Raw genomic sequence first — 16,575 nt, forward strand, 5'->3', positions numbered from 1 at the left:
AATGTAGTCGACACTTTTTGGCCCGTTGAAGTCTCGAGGTTAAAGAACCCTTCCTCAATTCTGTACGTAGTAGCGAAGCTTTTGGAAAAATGGAAAGGGGAGAAGGAGTTTTTCGTTGGCGGCGACGAAGAAGGCGCGACGGACTATGTCTATAATGCAAGAACGTTTCTACGCGATTGCACCTACCAACGTTTCTTCTTACGGTTTTCGACGTTACAACAGTCACATTACCATTGTAGCTTTAGCCACGTATAACCATGGAATATATGGCACCGCGCGATAAGTGTCGAGAGAAAAGGATAAGAGAAGAGAGAAAAGAGAAAAGGGAGAGAAAGAGAGAGAGAGAGATAGAGAGAAAGAGAGAGAAATCTTCATTTCGAAGAGCGTTGCAATTCCAAGTACCCAATCGGACGTCCACCGTCTATTGAAATATGACGCATGCGGCGAAAGAAGAAAAGAATTTTGTCGAATAATTAATCCTCTTGCGTACGTAAAAGATAAAGAGAGAATGAAAATAAAGTGAGGAAGAGAAAGAAAGAAAAGAGAAAGAGAGAGAGAGAGGAGGAGGAGGAGGAGGAGGAGGAGGAGGTCGTGCGAACGGTGGTCCAAGAAGCACAACACTCTACGGTACGTACGGTAGCCAGTAATGCCGGTAGTCCTGACAGTCTGGATGAGGGTAGGCCGACCGCAAATTAATCCTCGAGAAAAATTCCGGCTGCAGTAATATTCCCTTTCGGCGTGTGCGAGAAGAACAGAGAAAGAAAGAAAGAGAAAATAAGAGAGCAAGAGAGAGAGAGAGAGAGAGAAAGAGAGAGAGAGAGAGAGAGAGAGAGAGAGAGAGAGAGAGAGAGATGGAATCGGACGACAAGGAAAAAAAGAAAGAAGGAAAGAGTGAGATAGGCTCACAGAGAGAAGCCGACCGAGGCGCGAAGCTTAATCGAAGTCCCGACCTTTAAGGTGGCGAACATCGTGGTCCAGCGCCTTCTGCGACATTATTTATTTATTTACGCCACATTCAATTACGGGCGCGAGACCGCAAAACTGATTGCAACGCCGCGTCGGGCAAGCTGCAACGCAACAACGCGCCACTCGGCCGGGATTCGCGACGCTATTTGCATGCAAATTCTTTCGAGGCGCTATCCTCCGCACGCGGAAGAATCCAAACCGTTGCGAATCGTTTGCGTACTCAACTGAGTCTCTTCTCGGTCTCTCCTTCATTCTCTCCCTTTCCTCCTCCCTCAGCCCCTTACTCCCGTCCGCCCACCCCCCTCATACCTACCTACCTACCACCTACCTACCTACCTACCTACCTACCTACCTACCTACCTACCTACCTACCTATCTACCTATGTGCCTATGTACCTACCTACGTATGTTCGTAAGATATGTATACGCGCGTGAAAGAGAGAGCATGCTCTCGTACGCATGGTCTTTCGTTGTTCGAATCTTCTATCTTCTTCCTCTGACCTACGACCTTTCTCTTATTCCTCTGGAACCAACCCCTGTCTCTCTTTATTGTCGTTCTCGGACTTCGAACTTGGCTTATTTTTCGTGCGACTACACGTTCACCGAGCAGATCCTTTTGAAATATTAACCCTTCGTGTTACGCGTCACGACCTTTTCGTGACATTAGTTGTTCGGTTACTTCGACGAAATCCTCTTTTTTCTTTTTTTTTTTTTCCTTTTGTATTCTTTTTCTTCTCTTCGTCTTTCTCTTTTCTGTTTTTTCTTCTTTTTTAGACTAAACTAATTTCTTTCTTTTTTTTTCTTTCTTTCGTTTTTTCATTCCCTTTTCAATTCCACTTCCGCGAGCAATCGAGCGACCGAGTTCGAGTTCTTTCTTTTTTTTAAATTTTTTTTTCTTTTTTCTTTCTTTTTCTTTTATAGGAAAAAGAAAGAAAAGAAGGGGACATTTTCTACGTGCTTTAAAAGTCGAAATCGACACGAACTAAATCGACGACGTTACTTTAGCTTACAAAAGATACGCCGTGGGCGGATACCATGTTGCTGCTGCTACTACTACTACTACTAATACTACTACTACCTACTTACTTGCACTTGAATCAAACTGATAATAGATAGAAAAAAGTTAGTAGGGGAGGATGCCCGAGCCACCCGGGGCGCAAGATGCCGCTGACAATAATCTCGTTGTAAACATTTCGTAACAACGTAATTGCTTGTTCCAAGTCAAGCGTACGCCTACCGATCGTGACCATTCTCACTCTCTCTTTCTTTCTCTCTCTCTCTCTCTCTCTCTCTCTCTCTCTTTCTCTCTTTCACTCTCTCACTCTATCTTTCTCTCTTTATATGTATCGTCAACGTTATTTCTGTCTTTTTCTAACTTACTTTCTCGTAGAAGCGCCGGGGGTCCTTTTAAATTGGCGACTTTTTTGGTCAACAATCGACCCTTCCGGAAGGTCGGTAGCAACCGCCGCCACGTCTCTTCTCGATTCTCGCTCGTGAACAACCCTATAGACACCCTACGGCTATGCTATAATGGTCACGGGCCGACGAGTGAAAAGAAGCCGCCCTTGAATCTCTCTCTTCTCTCTCTCTCTTTCTCTCTCTCTCTCTTTCTGTATAACCTATACATGTACATATATTTCTACGGTAAATCTACGGGTTTTCACTTGATATATATATAATATATATACATATATACACACATACGTATAATATATATACAGTCGTTTCTACAAATAGAATGTAACTTTCGGGATATCTTCAAAGGAGTGCGAGAGGTAACTCGACGATTTACGTCGAGATTTTTTGTGTCTTTTCTCATGGAAAAAAAATGAAAAAAAAAAGAAAAAAAAATATGAACGAAAAAAGGAAGAGATTCCTTCAAAAGGATCTTGTTTGCAACAAGAGAGAAGAGGGAAGAGAGAACGAGAATGAGAGTGAGAGAGTGGGAAAAGAGGGGATAAGAGAGCAAAGGGAAATCTTTAGCTTTAAAATGAGACACGTTTGAGACTCGAGCATACACACTTATTCAGATTTTTTTTTTCTTTCTTTCTTTCTTTCTTTCTTGTTCTGTCTCCTTTTCTTTTCGATTACGACGTCGATTCACGAACGTATACGCTCGCACGTGCGTTAGATCGTCTAATACGATTGAGCCGACCACCATCATCGCCAGGAGTGACGTATAGATAGATAATCGCGGTTGCGTGTAATCGCGAAACTTTGTATTATTTGCTTATGTACTGGCAGCACGTACGCCGTCGATTTTTGACGGATGGAAGATCCTCCCTTTTCTCTTTCTCTCTCTCTCTCTCTCTCTTTTTCTCTTTCTCTCTTTAGCTCCATCTTTTTTCTCGGAAAACGTTTGTGCAACGGTTGTGTCACGTGTCTACCCGTGTCCGAGGGTGCGAAAGTAAATTTCGATTAACTGCAATGTCACGCGCTTCAGCGGTCTCGATATCTATAGGAAGAGATCGACAATAGTTATCTCATCAATATTTATTTAATGTGTATAAAAAAAAAAGAAAAAAAAATAGAATAATTTCCCGTGTTAAAATTTATTGAATTTATCGATTAGAGTTTACGTAATTTTCGTCGACTCGAATTTATATACCATTGAATTATGCACATACATACATACATATATACATGTACGTACGTACATACATATTTTATCCACGTGATATATTTCTATTTTTCTCGTATCTCTCTTAGCTTTGAAATGTGAAGAAGAAAAATTATTTTCACGTAACATTGGAATTCACATTTTACCTCGTAAGTAATATAGTCCTACACAATCATTTCTGTTTCTTCCCCACTCCTCCTCTCTCTTACTCTCTTCACGTTTTACCGTCTTCATCGTTCATCGCCAGACACGAACGTCTTATCGCTTGAAGCTTGATAAGACCTAGAACGAGTCGATTTCTTTTTCGTTTGTCTTCGTTGAAATATATGAGAAAGAGATGGAAAGAAATGTATATATATAAAGAAATAGAGAGAGAGAGAGAGAGAGAGAGAGAGAGAGAGAGAGAGAGAGAGAGAATAAGTATACGTAGTTTCTAGTAGTGTGTTGTATATGGCAGATGTCAAATTTGAAAATTTAAATCTCCCTAGAGAAAAGAAGAGGTCAACGTTGAGATACGGCAATGTATTTCTTTCTGTTTCACTTTTTCGTCTCTGTTTCTTTCTTTCTCTCTCTCTCTCTCTTTCTTTTTTTATATTTTTCTCTTCTTTTTCCTCTTCTACTCACGCGGTAGTACTACTACTACTACTTTTAAACTTCCGACGATATATCACAGAACAGAAACGGTCAGCGGTCAGTTTCTGCATGGATATCGCAACGGACAGGGGGCGGCCCTATAAAATACGTCCGAGCCATTAATTCCGAATAGAAGGAAAATATTCGGACTCGGTGCTGAACGACCGCTACGAGGACCTTAATATGAATACAAAAGCGATATAATTCCAGCGTTCTATTATTTATCGTTGCGTCTGGCCTACGTTTTCTTTTTCTCTTTTTCTTTTTTTTTCCCTTTTTTCTCTGTTTTTTCTTCTATTTCTTTTTCTTTTTCTTTTTCTTTTCTTTTCTTTTCTTTTCTTTCTTTCCTTTTTGAATCTCGATAAGAAGAGTTGTGTAATTAAATGAAATGTTAATTTCAATGCGACATCGCGCAAGTTTTTGCGTAAGAGAAAATAAAATTAAGGAACGTTTAAATCTTAAAGTAAAAGACGAAGGAGACCGTTTTTTATCGAGTACTTTGACGAATATCTTCTCTGATAACGTCTGCACGGATTAACATCCTTTAACCATGTAATATAAACGTTTTGCAACGAACTGCCCTCTATTTAACGTTTTATCCTAATCGAACTTTTCGGTGCAACGAATGGAAACAAACGCTCGAGTTGTTCGATCTCTTTCTCCTCCTTCTTCTTCTCCTCCTCCATCTCTTTATCCTCTTTTTCCTCCTCTTCATTTCACTGTTCTTCGTTTTTTCCTTTTTTGCTTTCCTTGCTTTTTTATTTTTTTCTTTTTTTTTTCTTTATTTTTCTTTTTCTTTTTTTGTTTTTTTTTTATTTTCACGCCTTTACCAATTTCATCTACGCTTTATCGCTTGTCCATTACATCAAAGCTATCCCCCTTCTTCTAGGTTAACTCGATAGAAATCTTTCATAAAAGTATCGATAATATTGAAATTACGTGCACCATTCGAGCGCAATTTTCGAGAGAATTAAGCGTTGAAAAGAAAAGAGAAAAAAGAAAAAAAAAAAGAAAAATAAATGTAGCAACGAAGTTCGCCGTCGGCTGTAAATTTTAATCCGTACAAAGGTATAGAAACCGAGCGTGTATATTTTATATAAAAGTTCTAAATTGATTGGCTCGATCGTTCAACCGAATTTATATTAAAAATGTTCATTTTTAAAGATCTCGTCAAATTTTATTTTCTTTCATTTTCTTTCTTATATCTATACATTCGCAACCGATTTGTTGCCTATGGAAATAATATCAAAATGAACGGAACAGAGTGAAAAATAATTCCGTAATACTTATTCGGATTTATCTTCGATTTCGAATGAACTTCGATCCTTTAACCTGTATTATTATCGTTTATCTTCTTAAAGTTCGATAGCGATGGGAGGTATACAATAACTATTCGTCGAAAATGTTATAAGGGAGATCGAATCGTAGGTGGTAATAACCATTTCAGACATCGTCGTTTACCGATATTTTCATTGGGGCTATACGAGATCGTTCGCACCATTTTCTTTGCGCAATTACTGGAAAGACCTTGTGTGCTTGGTGATTTCAGCGATTCACCACCACCACCATCACCACCATCAGAAATAGCAGTAGCTGCTACAACAAGAAGAGCAGTGCCAAGAATAGAGAGAAAGAGAGATAAAAAGAGAGAGAGAGAGAGAGAGAGAGAGAGAGAGAGAGAGAGTGAGAGAGAGAAAGGATGAGAGAAACGACGACATTGGGCCCCTTTTCTTCCTGCGGTGTTCACCGAGGCCGTAAGCACGAGCTCGAAGATAACTAATCCCTGTTACCGTCGACGTTACGTTTTACGTTGATTGCGTCAACCCTTCTCTCCAACCACCCCACCAACCCCCTTTCGTAGTCGTTGGACAGGTCGTCACACTTATCTCTCTCTTGTAGATTGGGAATGATTCTCTCTCTCGCTCTCTCTCTCTCTCTCTTTCTCACTCTCTCTTTCGCTCTCGCTCTCGCTCTCTCTAACTGTATGCTTTTAGTCTCTCGGATATCCACGTTCTACTGCTTGGGGATTGTCGAGGTGTCGAGCTTGTTAACAACATTGTTAATTTGTATTTCTCTCTCTCCCTCTCTCTCTCTCTCTCTCTCTCTCTCTCTCTCTCTTTCTCTCTCACGCGCGCGCGCGCGCGATCGTAGCTCTTAACGCACGATTCTGATTATACAGGTTGTGTTGTAAGCTTGATTAGAATCGGGACGAACGAGATGTTGTTCTCTTGTTTATATTCGACGATCTTCTAAAGCTTTTCTTACTAACGATAACACGGATAAGAATAATATGAATCTTCGGATTAGAAAGGTGTTTAGGGATGTTTTCGATTTAGAAGAAAAAAAATTCTTTTTTTTCTTTTCTTTTTTTTTTTTTATTTTTTTTTTTTTAATCCGAGTGAGTACTTAAATATTTGATTTACGTACAAGGTTTTACGTACGATTTAATCTCAAAGAACGATTCGTGGGCCAAACGATATGGTGTTGATCTTTGTTCTCTCTCTCTCTCTCTCTCTCTCTCTATCTTTCTCTATTTTTCTCTCTCTATCTGTCTCTTTCTATCTGTCTCTTTTACTTTCTCTCTTTTTCTTTTTTCTCTTTCTCTCTTTCAATCTCCCTCAGTTTCTTTTTTTCTATTTTTCGAAGTAGCCGCAGGCCTTCGACGTATTCTCATCGGTTTGTCCTTCCACCCGTCCGTTGGTCCGTTGATCCGTCCGTCCGTCCGTTCGTTCGTCCGTTCGTGTATGCCTTTCCTGGATGCGTGCATGCGTGCATACGTGCGTGCGTGCGTGCGTGCGTGCGTGCATACGTAGGTACGTGCGTGCAAATCGAGGTGCGTCTGCCCGAAGGGCGAACCTGCTCCTGTCACCAGTGTTCAAGCTAATTACCATTTCCATGCTCGAATAAATTAATAAACTCTAGAGTCGCCTGCTGCCGACAACTCGTTCGATCGTTCGAGCGCGATCGTGAAAAATCGATTCTCTCTCTCTCTCTCTCTCTTTCCTTCTTTCTTTCTTTCTTTTTCTCTTTTTTCTCTCTTTCGCTTTGACTAATTTGTTCGGTCACATGAACAACAACGACGACGACGATGATGACGGCGACTGACAATAACACACGCGTTTATATCTTTGTCAGAAATTTAGTTACGTTTTGAACGATGTACGATTAATAAATATCTTTATATGCACATATGTAACTGCTTATCGCTTATCTTTATCCGATTTATATTTAATATATTTTAATATTTGTCATTGATTATTATTTTCTTTTTTTCTTTTTTTTTTTCTTTTCTTTTCTAGTTCCAAAATTTTCATAAGTGTTTTCTAACAGGGCATGTGTATATATATGTATATATATATATATATATATATATATATATATATATATATATATATATAGATTAAATATCTTTACTCTCACATATCTACTTATTCACTTATGTTTTATTCGATTTATATTTCTTTTAATATTTATTATTAATTATTATGTCTCTTTTTCTTTTTTTCAAGAAAATTTCATTTTCTTGTTATGAAATGAAACTTTCATCCGAGTATATATATATATATGTATCTCCACATACCTATACTGGAATATATAGACGACAAGGTTTTTCATAGGAAGATTAATGAATTTTTCTGTCTAAATGAGAGTAACCAGGCGTCCCCTACAGAGATCGTATTTCCTATGAATAGGGCGTCGCTAATTAGACCGCAATTAATCCAGAATAAAAGACTTTTCTCGTAATACGTGTAACATAAGATTACAAATGACGCGTCGCGTTCGATCCATTAGGCTTTCGTTATAAGTACCATCATTAGTTTCGACGCCGGACCATGTCCAGGACTTTTTCTACTTTTTCCACTTGCATATATATATATATGTCTGTCTGTCTATCTATCTATCTATCTATCTATCTATCTATCTTTTTTTACTCGCGTTATTGCACTCTATCCGTTCGCAAATCGTCCGAAAACCCGGGGAAAACGCTTTCCCGAGGGCTCGGATATACGTTCGTACACGTATAATTCACTCATACTTTATTTTGACAAGAAGAGAAGGAGGAGGACTCGAACGATACTCTCGCCTACCGTATCGAATATTTTATTTTTCCTTTTCCGTTTAGCCCGATGCACTTTACGTTTTATTCTGTCCAACAATATTCGTCTGTTTACTCTGCGAAAAATTTTTATAAAACTCATACGTAACCTTTCAAAATGTCAAAATATTCCTTCTCTCTCTCTCTCTCTCTCTCTCTCTCTCTCTCACTATTGTCAGGAGTTTTGCGGGTTCATCCGTTTTTGAATTTCTCTTTCATTTCGAAAAAGAAAAAAAAGTTACTATTTCTCTGTTTACCTTAGCACGATTCGCGCGATATTTCCTTGTGAGCATGAAAATGCATCTAACTCTTTTCCCTAGTTCGAGAACGAAGAAACGAGGCAAAAAGAGGATGAGGAAGAGAAGAAGATGGAAGAAGGACTCTCTTGTACTCTCAATCCACTCGGAAAGTTTGAGCATAGAACTCGGATATAGTCATACTCTTTCTCTTTCTTTCTCTTTTGGTCTCGCCTTTAGCCGAAGGCGAGTCGTGGCAATCCTTTCAAATCCTTTTAAGTCCATTCTTCTAATTTTATGCTCGCTAGGTTGGATGCCTCTTTTACGAGTGTCTCGAGGCATTCGCCCCATCAAATCTACGAAGCTCTTCTCCTCGTCTTTTTCCTACGTCGGCACACGACCTATACCATACCTCTGTTCTCCGAGAAAAGCGTCGCGGAACAATGCGAATTTATATCCGGCTCGCATAAAGTGAATTACAGGAAATATGTGTCGGCTATCACCTATCCCTCCACACCTCCACCCTCTCTTCCTCTCCTTTTCCTTATACTTCATATCCCATTCTTTGCTACCCTCTCGCTCCTTCTTGCTAAGTCGTTGTCTTCTCAATCCTTTTCTTTATTTCGATTCATCTATATATCCTATATTTTATTTCTCTCTCCCTCTCCCTCTCCTTCTCTCTCTCTCTCTCTCTCTATCTCTGTCTCTCTCACTCTGCTCTCTCTCTTCCCCTTTCGTACGAAATGTCACAATAGCGAGATATGTATTATTCCACTCTCGATCGGATTTTCCGAGATATAATCTAGCGTTTCGACTAATTTGACTCGATGGAAATTTAACGTGAATAAAGTGCAATATCCCTCCTGGTTATATAGTTGTTATAGCACGTATTATAACACACCTCTAATACACGGTCTAACATTTTCATTTTAATAGACGTATTTTCCCAATTGAACGTGTTACAATGGTTTATCTACTACCATTCGAAATCATTTGCACAGGAGGAGGATCATATCTTCTCATTCTCTCTTTCTCTCATATCGGAACGTGCGTTATAATTTTCAGATTATCACGACGTATACCATGTAATTTCACACGTTATACGAATAAAGAGAAAAAAAGAGAGAGAGAGAGAGAGGGGAGGAGGGGTGGAAGGGGAGGGAGGAGAGAATGGATGATATAATAATTTGGAATTTAACTTATAACGTCATGTTAAAATATTCTAGTAGAATACGGAAGGGTGAAGGGAGGGGGTAGGGAATAAGGGGTAGGGATAGAATGGGGTGATGAGGGTCGTTCGCGTAGAAAAGGTCGTTCGTTGTATACATATATAGGCGCGCATACATAATATTTTAATACCAAGCGTTCGCGTTCGTTTCATTTTCCGCACGTACGTGCGAGGATTTTCCCGAGGAAATCCTGTCTCCGCTGGAGCTTTCTCGACGAATGAAATCGTCATTAGATTTGCCGGGTTCTCTATCGAATTTTTGCTACCAATTTCTCTCTCTCTCTCTTACTCTCTCTCGCTCTCTCTCTCTCTCTCTCTCTTTTTCTTTCGTTTTTCCTGTGTATTCAGTTAGGATTAGGCTGCGTCCATTAGATGTTCCGAGTTTTCCTCTCTTTTTTTATTCTTTTTTCTTTTCTTTCTTTTTTTTTTCGGTAGTCCGGCAAATCCTATGTCCCGAGCTAACGATGATTCAATACACCAGTCAGTCTCTCGTCCTCCAGCAAATTGGTCAATCGGGTTATCATAATATTTTTGCGATCACCATGAGAGGTTTCTTTCGTTCGAGGATTTTCTTCTCTCTCTCTCTCTCTTTCTCTCTCGATTCTTTCGTATCTCTTCGAACGGGACGTAGAAGTATATTGTTTCCAAAGAGAGAAAGAGAGAGAGAGGAAGAGAGAGAGAGAGAGAGAGAGAGAGAGAGAAAGAGAGAAAGAGAAAGAAATAAAGAAAGAAAAAGAACTGTTGTCCCTTCTTCTTTATTCAATTTTTTCCGGATATTTCCCGTAGGCGTGTGATACCTATTAAATCGTAAAGAAAGTCTTGAATGGTCGAGAGATATCCGATTTATCGATATATATATATATATATATATATATATATATATCTTTCTCTCTCTTTGTTAATCTCTTTATCTTCTTTCGGGGTAAAGTGCGAGGGTGTAGAATTAAGCTAAAGATATCGACGAGACGATAACGAATAACGATAATGGGCTAAAATACGAAACGAACGTGTACGAGAAAGAAGAAGAAGAAGAAGAAGATAGAGGTAGTAGTATTAGTAGTAAGAGAGGAGAGGGGTGGTAAGGGATCTCGATGATTTTAAACATTTTCACACGAGGACGGTGGCGTTTTGAATTCCTCGAGGGATGATCGCGCTTTGATGAGGGTGAGAACGCCCCGGGGGTTAACTCGTATTTCACGTGAGGCTTGTTGTCGGGTGATAGGCATTAAAATGGCGAACGTAGCATCGATCAAAGGACTGACAGATTTTAGATTGCTCTCTCTCATTCTCTCTCTTTCTCTTTCTCTTTCTCTTTCTCTCTTCCCTCGGCCAACGTTGCATTTCGACGTTTTCGCGGCTAGGATTTTCTACACCCTCGGAGTATTATCTCTCTCTCTCTCTCTTTTTCTCTCTCTTTATCTCTCTCTTTCTCTCTCTCTCTTTTTCTTTCTCTTTCTCTTCTTCTGTTTCGCGAAATTTCATTGCACGAGCGAGAAATTCTCTCTGCGTATACGTATGACTGATCGACGCGCGCGACTATTTAAATTGGAAAGGCGACCGAATCGGCTAGATGAAAGTGTCACGATACGTTATCGACACTTCGACCATGTAGAACCAATGCATAAAAGGAAACGTGTATAAACGGCAGCATGGCTTTTACAAAAGGACCGTTCCCAACCAAAATTTCATTCGTGAATGGAAAAAGAAAAAAAAAAAAGAAATAAAATAATAAAAAAAGAAAAGAACAATCATTTTTTTTCGCGATGACATCGATTAATGACAATGTCAAGAGATCAATATACAGGGAGCTTTTTTTCATGCCTTTTTTCATATACATATATATATATATGTATATATATAAATATATATTAACGGTGAGATACTTTGGTCATTCGTAGGGAAATGAACGTAGGAAGGACATGGTTTGACCCGACGATATTTGGTATTTACTCCTTTCAAACGAGCCGTGGTTGCCCAACCGGACGCTTGAGAGTTGAAGCGCGCGCGCACGAAAGAGAGAGAGAGAGAGAGAGAGAGAGAGAAGTGGAATGAGAGAGCATGGATGGCATGCTATTATCATGCGTGACTATTGTCCTTTAGAGTAAGCGAGCTAGACAGGAGGAGTGAAGGGGGACAGGGTGTAGGGGTGAAGGGAGGAGGAGAGTAGAGTCAGCTCGATCCTTTGAGCAGTACCGATATGAGCATATTTGAACTCACGCACACGCTCGCGGTCCATCGACGCGCTCTCTTGCCTTCTGGCATCCGAGTTACGAGGTGTTTGAATTTAATCAACCCGTTCATGCGTTCGAGATGCGTTCCGTAACACGCGCGAATTTCTACTCTCAAAGGTCCCTTGCGTGTTACGCTGTCGCTTTTCACGACGATGATCCACGACAATACCTATACTTATACCTATTTTTATATATATATATACATACATGTTTGTGTATATATACATATATAAACATATATATATACACCTAATATATATATATATATATATATATATATATATATATATCACTTCTTATCTTTCTTTATCTTCTTTCAGAAAGAAAGAAAGAAGGAGAGAGAGAGAGAGAGAGAGAGAGAGAGAGAGAGAGAGAGAGAGAGAGAGAGAGAGAGAGAGAGAGAGAGGGAGATAGAGAGAGAAATAGAGTAATCATCGTTTATCTCGAACTTTTAAACGCGGAAATAGACTGAAGAATATATATCTTAGCAAAAGCATAACTAATTACCATCGATCCGGTGTCGCGACGCTTCCTTAATTCTTCATTGCCAAAAACGGACGATCGCGACACGAATTAAAAGTCTCTTTCTATCTCTATCTCTCTTCTTCCCCTAAGGAAGTGCCTAGTCCGGTGACAGATAAGCTTTTTCTAGCTTTGCTCTCTATTGTCGAAGAGCTGCAGCGGAAACATTGACTGATCGGCGAGACACCCTTAGAATATATAATTACCGAGCCCCTTTTAGGCTTCGTGATCGTCAACCTCTATCCTCCCCCGTGTTCAAATTCTCTCTCTCTCTCTCTCTCTCTCTCTCTCTATCTTTCTCTCTTTCATACATTGCGAACCGTTGCTATTGCTATTGCTTCTGCTGCTGTTGCTATTGCTGTTACTGGTTGGCATCACACCCTACTAATAGGGGATGACTGTAGTCATGACGTCATCACTAAAGAAAAGAGTGAGAGAATCGATACGAAGAGGAAGTTAAAGCGTGAAAGAGAGAGAGAGAGAGAGAGGGGGGGGGGAGGAACCGGGAAAGAGAGGGAGAGAGAGAGAGAGAGATAGTGTGATCGATTGGTCCATTCAAATGCTTATGAACGCTGTCGGAACGGAGTCAGAAGTTCGTTGGTAGCTGATTGCCCTCGGCGACCTCTGCCACAAGATGGAAAGAGAGAAAGATAGAGAAAGAGAGAGAGAAAGTGAGAGAGAAAGAGAGAGAGAGAGAAAATCGTTTCTCCGATCTGTCTTTCGTTTGTCATAAGCGTAAAGATAAATAAATTATCGTCGAAGAAGACGTCGCGGGATCCTAATGGAGCCACAACCATCTTCTCAAAATCATACGCGATACAAAGAAGATCGTTTGTGTTTGCCATAAAGAAATATATAGAGAGAACGATAAATAATTGATTTCGTTGATCGATTCAACGTCTAAAGATCATTCTGGTTACGTGTTCAAGTTTTACACGATAGTTCTGTTTAAATATGATATAGATCTTTCGAAAGATTTATTGTTTTTAATGATTTCGTTTTTCCTCCACCATATCTATATTTTTCTCTGTTTCTTTGTTTCTCTCCCTCTCTCTCTCTCTCTCTCTAATATATATATATATATATATATATATATATATATTTCTGTCTGTGTTTGTGTGTCTCTATCTCTCTGTCTCTCTCTTGGAAATCGATCGTTTTCACAGCTCGCAATCGTTCATCGGTGGCTATCGACCACGAACGCGGACAGTTTTTCAAAGCTATGTGCGGCCGAGAGACACGGGGCTTTTGATTAATTAATCTATCTCCCGGGACGAACGTCGAGCATGCAACACGCCGCGAGTTCACAGAATTTCAGTTTGAATGCATATTGGGAAACTGCAAATAGGTGGCTGTGTGTAGAAGGTTGGAGGAGGATAGAATGAGAGAAAGAGAATGAGAGAGAGAGAGAGAGAGAAAGAGGGAGAGGGAGGGAGGGGCTTTTACGAAGGGAAATCAATATCTACCGAGGCAAGGATTGACGTGAAATATTTTCCGATATTAGTGCTTATTACCCACAGACGAGGAGATTTGAACGCGACCAGTGATAAACATCGAAAGCTTCGTTTCGTGCCTTCGATACACGTCGTATCAAAATGATTCTTTCATATTCTCGAACAATGAATTCGTACAATTGTTTTATGTCTCGAAATAATATCCACATATTTATATTTTTTATGATTGATTATTATATCGATATTATATCGGGAAGAAAAAATTTGTTTGAGGTTAATCAATTTTATTAATTAATTAATTAATTTTTTTTCTTTTCTTAAGACGGTATACTTCGTTATATACAAACATACAAAATCGAATTATTTCGCAAGGATTAAATAGAAAAAAGAAATAACAAACAAAAGCTTTGCTATTTATTGCGTTAGTATTTTCGAACGTTCGATCGATAATTAAAACAAATACGTAATAGTTATAATAAGATATTGTTACGTAATATTATATTATCGTAATATTATACTCGAAATGCAATTCCAACCAATTTTAATTATTTTTCCAACCACTTGTAATTATATCCTATTTATTGATCGTTCGTTTAACAAAATACATACGATTAATTAATACAAAATGTCTATCAAACAAATAGAACTTTTTTTCTAAAAAGAGTATCGAGAGAGAGAGAGAGAGAGAGAGACAGAGAGAAAGAGGGAGAGAGAGAAGTAGAAAAAGATAGAAAGAAAATGTGAAAAAAAGAAATTGTACGAAAGAAGGGAAAACGCATCTCCCCGATATCTCATCGAGTCGTTTCGTCATTGTCTCTCGTGTCTGTCATCGCGCCGTAAAAAAAAAAAAGATAAAAAAAAGGAAAGATAAAAAAGAAATGAAAAAAAGAGAGTGAAAGAGGGAGAGAGAGAGAGAGAGAGAGAGAGAGAGACCCAATGGACATTAAGCGAGACGTGGTTTCGCGATGGGCGATGGCCCGCGAACGATGGACGAAGGCTCACGGAAGCGTGAATGATCGAGGACCGGACGAGACTCATGCCTAGGCTTGCTCGCCCGTTACATGTCCTCGATTATTCTGAAATTTGGTTACGCGATTCTCTACTCCCCTCTCCACCCACCCTTTCTCTCTCTCTCTCTCTCTCTCTTTTTCTGGCTCTCTCTTCACTCCCTTTATATCGTTTTACTTGTTTCGAGAGAAGATCGCGTTATTTAGTTCGGTAATCTCCTATGACGGATCGCCCTTCCTTTTTCTTCCCCCTCTTTCCTTCCATATCACCAACAATCACCACCACCACTATCACCACCACATCACCGTCGCAACTGCTCTATTTCTGATGGTTCTTTCTCTCCGGTCAGTCTCTCATGTTTATCCTCTCTTTCTCACGTTTATCTTTTCTCTCTCTCTCTCTCTCTCTCTCTCTCTCTCTCTCTCTCTTTCTTCTTTCTCTGACAACGTCTCCGAGGGGTTTGATACGAATTTACTTAGAGGGCTGATTTTCCCGCCAGTAGTTTTCTGTCCTGGCCTGACCGGTCATTTGTCCGAACGTTATCGTACCCAAGGGACTGACCAACCACCGTCGAAGATATCCTTGGATGTTAGATGCATTTCCAAGTACCTGTCCTAAGGGATATGTTCTTACTCTCTCTCTCTCTCTTTCTCTCTCTCCCTCTCTCTTTCTTTCTTTTTCTCTCTTTCTCTCTCTCTCTCTCTCTCTCTCTTTCTTTCTTTCTTTCTCTATTTTTCTCTTTCATTTTTTTTTCCTTTTTTTTTCTCTTTCTTTATCTCAGGTAGGTAGAAACGGAACCGGTAAAATTCGTCTTGGGAACTCTTGTTCAAAAATTCTTGTATTATATTATTCGACAAAGTCGAAGAATAAATAATATTTTAAAGTATAGATCATATTTGTCGATTAGAAATCATTTGGAGATATCCTTTCGGAAGATAGATCGTTCGGAGGAATAATCATCGTTCGTTATTTATATAACATTGTTATTACAATCGAATGATTTTACATTGGGACTATCAATCATATTCAAACGTTGAAGGTCGATCGATTACAGAGTAAGATAGATATCTATCTAACTATGTATCTATCCATCTCTCTTTATGTATGTATATATGGTATGTATGTACGTGCATATGTGTATATTCCTTTACGTTCAACGTTTGCTCGTTCAATGTCACTCTTGGCGTTTATAAACATACATCGTAGATTTATATAATATGTCTCGCACTAGTTTATACAACGGGATAAGAGTTTATCTTTTCTATGACCTCAGTCGTATACGATCTTCCGAGTCGTCAACATGTACATTAGCATATCGCTTATTACGCACGATCGTATAGGAAAAAGTAAGTAATATTAATTTTTGATAAGTTATTAATTTTCAAAAACTATTCTCAATGGATTATGATTAGAATTCGTTAGGGACGAACGAATTTATCATTCGTTTCTTAATCTTAATGATAGTCTTTTAACACGATGATCGTTTGAAATAAACTTTTTTGACAAATTGTTAGGGAAGATATAACATTATCAAAGAGCAAGGGTTAGATACACCATGTAGTAACGCCATAGTAAATAGGT

General features: G+C 39.1%; 1 long non-coding RNA gene across 2 annotated transcripts in view; it reads left to right on the forward strand.

Moving 5' to 3' along the window:
• The window catches only part of LOC124427214, a 209,671-nt gene that overhangs the window by 44,893 nt on the left and 148,203 nt on the right, over positions 1 to 16,575 (forward strand). Inside the window, exon 1 of one of the 2 annotated variants that reach the window (XR_006942918.1) lies at positions 16,279 to 16,340. The exons of the other annotated variant lie outside the window; for it this stretch is intronic. This is a non-coding gene — a long non-coding RNA (uncharacterized LOC124427214). Of the gene's footprint in view, positions 1 to 16,278; positions 16,341 to 16,575 lie in introns of those variants that run through there. 2 annotated transcript variants of the gene reach the window in all.

The sequence above is a fragment of the Vespa crabro genome, chromosome 10, assembly GCF_910589235.1.
Source record: "Vespa crabro chromosome 10, iyVesCrab1.2, whole genome shotgun sequence".
In the NCBI taxonomy this organism is placed as follows: domain Eukaryota; kingdom Metazoa; phylum Arthropoda; class Insecta; order Hymenoptera; family Vespidae; genus Vespa; species Vespa crabro.